This window comes from Lactuca serriola, chromosome 3 (genome assembly GCF_051521515.1).
Source record: "Lactuca serriola cultivar US96UC23 chromosome 3, Lser_US96UC23_V15, whole genome shotgun sequence".
Classification (NCBI taxonomy): domain Eukaryota; kingdom Viridiplantae; phylum Streptophyta; class Magnoliopsida; order Asterales; family Asteraceae; genus Lactuca; species Lactuca serriola.
This window is the reverse complement of record NC_136410.1, coordinates 64752873-64759625: the sequence shown is the minus strand read 5'-3', so window position 1 is coordinate 64759625 and position 6753 is coordinate 64752873. Positions and strand designations below refer to the sequence as shown.

At 37.3% G+C, this 6753-nt stretch overlaps 1 long non-coding RNA gene across 1 annotated transcript; it reads right to left on the bottom strand.

The window, feature by feature from the left end:
* Positions 1–1864: 1864 nt before the first annotated feature.
* Positions 1865–4285, bottom strand: LOC145094486 (uncharacterized). Its single transcript, XR_013703378.1, has 3 exons — positions 4174–4285; positions 2834–2901; positions 1865–2032 (listed from the first exon to the last, which is right to left on the bottom strand). It is a non-coding gene; the product is annotated as an uncharacterized LOC145094486 (long non-coding RNA).
* Between the last annotated feature and the right edge of the window lie 2468 nt (positions 4286–6753).

Here is a 6753-nt window from a genome sequence, read left to right as displayed (position 1 = left end):
AATTAGGGTTTTGAGGGGAGTTGAAGACTGGAAATGGTGACTAAAAATGGAGCCATCATGTTCCTTAAATAGGGACACACCACAAATTAAGGTGTCCATTCTAGGCCAAGTACACACAACATACCCTATGATACGCCCATCGTACTAGGTGGCTTCGGCGTCCAAATCACGTACATGAGTACACTGAGCGTACACATATGTACGCCCTGCGTACTCAGCTACCACTTTTTATCAATTAAGGGCTAAACTTGACAACTACAATAAATTAAGGGCTATTGAGATATACCTGGTCTCGAGATGTTACAAAAATCACACTCCCAAAGGAAAAATGAGGTAAAGGGGCGAAATGAGGTTGTAGAGGCTGATTAGGGTTTAATCCCAATGACTTAAGGATGTTTAAATAGGTGTCAAGTCCAAATTTTAGGTTTTTCAGTCTAACCCTCGTACTCCCAGCGTACCTTCTCGTACGCCCCGCGTAGGAGGACGTACACCTCGATCTAGTCTCGCATATACACTACGTGTTCCTAGCTACACCTCACGTAGTTCCTTTCTCTTCGGTACGCCATGCGTACCACCTTGGTACGCCCCGCGTACTAGGGCTTTTCCCAAAACCCTAATTCTTCCGAAGACCATAACTCACTAGATACAACCCTGATCCCAACCATCTATATATCTATAGAAAGTTATTGAGATGCTCAACACAAATATCAATTCATGCCTACCCTACAACATCCCGAACTAAAATCCACTTTCCATAAAAGTCCGAGCTGATAAATTACCGAAATATCCTTTGGTCCAAAAACTCCAACCGAATACCCGAGCAACCAAGATACATTATCTAACTCCAATTAGGTCCAAACTCAAACCATTGAGGTTCCGAAGCCTGATAACACCCAACCCTCTGATCACTAATTCAAATTAGGAACAATTCGAAACAAGATGTTACAGCTTGAACACTAAAGAATGCAAGTGTAATATCCTGTTCTGGATAGTTTTATGATTTAAGGCCCATAGGCCTTAATCCGAGTATGATAAGGTTTTTAGGCTTTGAAAGAGAAATGTTTAGGCCCTTTTGGGATGCGGGTAAGGTAGGTTGTGTGATAAAAGAGTTCGGTTTGTGCTTTAGAGCCCAAATGTATTGTTAAAAGCGTTGGTTTTGACTTTTCATGAATTTTGGATCTGATTTTGAGTGGGCTTCAGGAGGAATAAAGTTGATAGAAGTTTAGGGCTTCTCCTTACCTTTTTGTGGATATAAGGATCGTCGGAAACGAATTTATAACGAAGAAATTATGGCCTTCAGAAGTATTGTGGTTTCAGGCTTAGCCGAGTACGTTGGGCGTACACAAAGCGTACGCTTGGCGTACTAGTGAAAAAGAAGTACGTTGGGCGTACTTTGGAGTACGCTGGGCGTACTGACCAGGGGTGGTCGGCTGGTCACGAATGTTCTTCGGAGTACGTTGGGCGTACGGTAATCAGACCCGAACCCTATTTTAGGGTCTTGGACCCTATTTAAGCTCCTTGTATCATAACCTAACCCTAATATCTTCAGCCTCCATCCGTATAAACCCTAGAAATCGACGCCAAGCCTCCATTTGAGTGATTCTTGAGAATTTTGGTGATTTAGAGTTTTTGGTGCATATTGTGGAAAAAGGAGTTCCTTGAGGAAGCATTGCTTGGCTTGGAGCTTATGGATCCAAGCCCTAATCAGGTTGATCTAGTTCCAGAAAGCATAAAGTTTGAATCTTGGTGGCTTTCTCATGTGGATATTGTAACACCCCAAATTTTTTTCAAAACTTTTTCATGCTATGGTTTTAAAAACATTCGGATCTTAACCCACATTTAACAAAAACCGGTCCCAGAAAAACATTAGCAAATTTAAAACAATGGGTGTTACCATTAAGCATCAATACAACCATAGCAAGCCAATAAGAATTACATAAATATAATTAACAATGAACTTAACAAGTCCAACTCCATACTCTATCACTTGACTTCTAACTTCCATCTATCATCATTTCTCCTTAAAGGTAACCTGAGATACATGGCATTAAAAAGAGATACGTAAGATAATAATGTCTCGTGAGCTACGTGGGTTTGTGACCCAAAACATTTAACACATTTTTACCAAACATTTCATCTTTGCAAAGAATAGTTTTAGACCACAAAACATTTCAAGGAAAACTCATTTCATAAATATCATTTCATATCTTATCATTTCATTTCAAAAGCCATGTTTCCATATTTCATTTTCTTTTAGCATTAAGGGCTAATTCTAGCATTGAACCGTTGCCATTTTTATACTTAGGGTGTACGTCCAATAAAGGAACCACTCCCAAGTCTAGACCACGGTGAAAAGAACAAATCAATCCACCAAGGCATCATTTCCATTAGGACATCTATCTCGCGAAGGGAAGGCGCCATCCCGATAGATTCCTCCAACGCCTTTTACGAGGTATCATGGTCCGGACAGTTTTCATTTCATTACTTTCCGATTTCTTTCATTACTTTCCATTCCTTTTCATTACTTTACATTTCTTTTCATTACTTTCCATGCTTTACAAATTTCATAAATTAATATCATAAAATCATTTCAAAAGTAAAGCATCTATATTTCAAAACATTTCAACCATATTTTTAAAACATTCGATCTTCCAAAACGTTCCTTTCTTTCAAAATCATTCTTTCCTTTAAGGCAGTCTTTCAAAATACTCTTTCCAAAAACATTTGACACTTTCGTTTCAAAATATTTCATTTATCAAACCATTGCATTTCGTTTTCATAAAATCATTTTACCATGTACCCCAAAGTGGGAAAAATGCCAGCACATACTCACCTCAATCACACGTAGGCTAGCTAGCTTCTTCTAGTTCCTTTCCTTATAGAAACACTCTCATTCAACACCTATATAACATGGACACAAGTCATTAAAATGACCAAAATACCCCTCAAAGTTTCCATTACTAAATTTAATTGTTTCATACTATTCCTTATGTAAAAATATGAATGTAGGCGAAAACCGCATGTAAATCCGTGTCTGTATGCAAAAGTTATGAGGAAAATACTAAAGTTCCATCTAGCCGGGCAATCTGCTGTCTGTGCGCGGGCCGCGTGCCTGACCACGCGGGTCGCGTCCCGTAGCAGCCCAAACACCCTCAAAAACTCACTTTTTGAGTCTTAAACTTGCTTAGATGGTTTTGGTCTTTTAGGTAACCATTTGGAACATATAAAGGTCTTTAAGCACAACTAGAGGATGTTTTATCATGTCAAACCAGTCAACTTAATTCATTAAGTCCTCAATCAATATGTTAAGTTTATTGTGCTTACAAATACTCAAATGAAAGGGTTAATAGCTCAGTTTGCTCAAAAACACTCTTTAGCCAATATGACTTATTCCCAAATCATTTAATACATCATTGGGTGTTGTCAAGTAGATAAAACATCATTAATCTCATTGCAAATACTTAATCCAACTATGGAATCCTCAATTCCATTCCATGTTTCCTAAATTGCCTTTTTTGCCCAAACAATCACTTGAGCTAGAACCTTACTAGCATCCCCTCGTGTTTGTGTTTCAGTATCATCTCTTGAGTGTCAATTCATGTTCATGAATATCATTCACTTCTTATAGGAGATTCATTATGTAATTACCAATAGATTTCCCAAAATACCCTTATGGCCAATTATTCCATAAATTCAACTATAGATCACTCAATCCTTCATATTCTTGCATTCAAATCATATTGTAGTATCAACTCATGATTATGAGTATCATATACTCATCAAATGCTCACATTCCAAGAATTTCATGGTTTTCATCATAATTTCTCACATAACCATCTAAAACCCATGTTTATGCAAAACTCTCCCATCATAAATGTGTTTGATCATTCTAATTGGATTCATTGCCATCAAACCTCATCTAGATCATTGAATCCATTCCAATCTAACATATAAACATGAAATCATCATTTTGAATTTCGAGGGTTCATGAGTGTTTTCATCTAAATCCTCAAATCCATCAATAGGATGATTGGATTAAGATTGGGATCATCAAAACAACTCAAAGGAGGTTAGAAACCAAAACCCTAACCCTTATAATAAGATAAATTCGACATTGGGGTCAAACCCACTTCACAAATCCGAATTCTAGGTGAAAAGGAAGAGAAATTATACCTTGAACCACTTGATTTCTTCACAACTTGCTCCAAATGAACCAAGAAGGATTAACATCGACCCCTAGGGTTTCTATTGAGCTTGAATCACCATCCAATCTCCTCTCATCTCCTCCTATCATTCTTGTTTGGCTGAAATGAGGAGGAAGCATTCTTATTTTCGGATTTGTCATATTTGGTCCTTCTAGTTTACATCTTTTGGCAAATTTACCATTTCTTCATTTATTTTCACATTTGCTTAAAAGGTTGACATAATGAGTCCTTGAACATCCCATTCGTAACATTCCTCATCTATTTAACCTTGGTGAGTCAACTCTTGGTCAAACATACTTTTCTAAATTGACACTTTGGGTCCCTTAACTTTGAAATGTTAGCATCTCAACCTTTAACTTTGCAAGCTTCATATCGAATAATAATATGATTATCCCTTGATTATTTATTTAAATAATTCACCTATTATTTATTTATCCATATTAATTTAAGAACCCGGTCTTAAATTTTTAGGATGTTACAGATATAGTGGGGTGATGACTTGTTATGTTTGGATTTTGAAAAAGAAGGAGATTTGAAAGAGAATAACTTGAGCATCTAGCTTTTGGATCTATGTTCTTCTCTTGTTGGTGCATCTTCCAGAGGTATCAAGTTTTAAACTTGCTTATTGTTGTGCTAGTTTTTGTTTTGGGTCCATTTTAGGGGTTTTGGTCCCAAAGCTTGAAGCTTTATGAGTTGTTGAACTCCAGAGCCTAATATATGTCCCTTTAAGTGTTCTAGTGGAGAGGACTCATAAAAATGAGGCCTTGGACGTTAGAACCACCTCATGCATAAGATATGAGGATTTTCGGAGTATAGAGTAAGAGTTTTTGTGTTTGGGACTTGATCTGCCATGCAAAGGCTTAAAGTCACAAGCTTTATTGTGTATGAGCCTTTATGGAGACTAGATCTAAGAGAATAGTTATGGTGTTAACAGATTAAGACCAAGGGAGTGGAGATAAAAATCCTGGACATACGCTGAGCGTAATTCTAGTACCCCCCGCGTACTGACCAGTGTACCCGATGGCCAATATGGATTGTGAGTATGCTGAGCGTACTAAGGGAGGTACGACCTGCGTAACCTCACTGTAGACTTTTGAGCTAAGTCTCATTTTGGGGCCTTGAGTGTTGGGCCTGGAGTTTGGGCTTCTTACAATAGGGTATTGGACCAGAGGAATGTATATATTCATGCTTGGGCCCTTGAGTTGGGCTTGCCATTAGTTTCGAGGGTGGGCCTTGGGTGAGCCCATTTATTATTGGGCCTTGGTGGGCCAAATGGGTTTTAGGCTATTAATGGGCTAGTTAGTGGTCTTCATTTAGACCTAATGAGTGAGAGTCTGGACATAGTTCCTATTTGGGTTAATTGTGGGTTTTGGCTCAGAGTTAGAGGTCGGTGTGCAGCAGCAGCGTTTTTAGGGGCTGTCTTCATCCGAGGTGAGTCTTCTCACTATACTTTACCTAGAGTGGTACTTATATGTGACCAGAGGGTCTTACGTGCTTACATTGAGTGTTATGTTATCCTGCTTATTGTTGTATGCTATGCATTATGTCTTTGTGATTTATGCTATGCGGAGCTTTACAGACCGGACCAGAGGGTCCAACGAACCGTGGGACTGGAGGGTCCCACTGAGACACATTGACCGGAGGGTCTTATCTGAGTATAGCCATGAGAGGCTAATGAGATGTGTGTGGTATTTCGGGGAACTCACTAAGTTTGGTGCTTACCGTGTTATGTGTTATATGTTTCAGGTTTTTGTTAGGATCGCGGGAAGGCACCGACTCGATTGTACACACCAGAGAAGGAGTTATGTTTTGAGGATCCTGGATTAATATTAATCAATCAATTATGGAGATGTGTTTTGTAAACTAAACAAATGAGATTTTGTGAAATGTGTTATGAAATTTATATGATTTTAAAATGAAAAATTTGTTTGGAAATTTATGGTGTTACAGCAAAACCAAGAGGTGTTCTTATTATTCTTGAAAAATGTGAAACGTTAAGGAGAAAAAAAAAGATGTTTTAAAACCTTTAAAAATCAGTGAGGAATAGGAGTATTGGGATTTAATGGGAAAAATCCAAATGTTTTACGGATTACCTTTGCATCCTTGTGTCATTTAGGCTACCGACTTCTCTATAACTACTCTATGATTGTTGGATATGTACAATTGTTTCCTTACATCCTACATGTCTCATTTCAACCATGTGAAATGTGATTTTTGCTCTATGGTGGCTTAAAATCTAATAAATATTAAAAATTTTGCTTTAATTAAAAAGATTAGTAAGTTGATAAAATCGGTTAAAAAGATAAGTACGAGGTTGATATTTGTTAAAAGGATAAATATTGAAATATACACAACCAAAATTTCCAGAAATAACAACATACTTTACAAAAATTATTGAATACAACAATGTACTTTACAGCAATAGCATATAAGATTTACATCCACATTTCAAGTCACTCTTTGTGCAATGTTCTATTCTTTATTTCAATATTTGCTTTGTTTTTGTAAGATTGACAAAAATAGATTTATAACTATTTATGAGTTATGA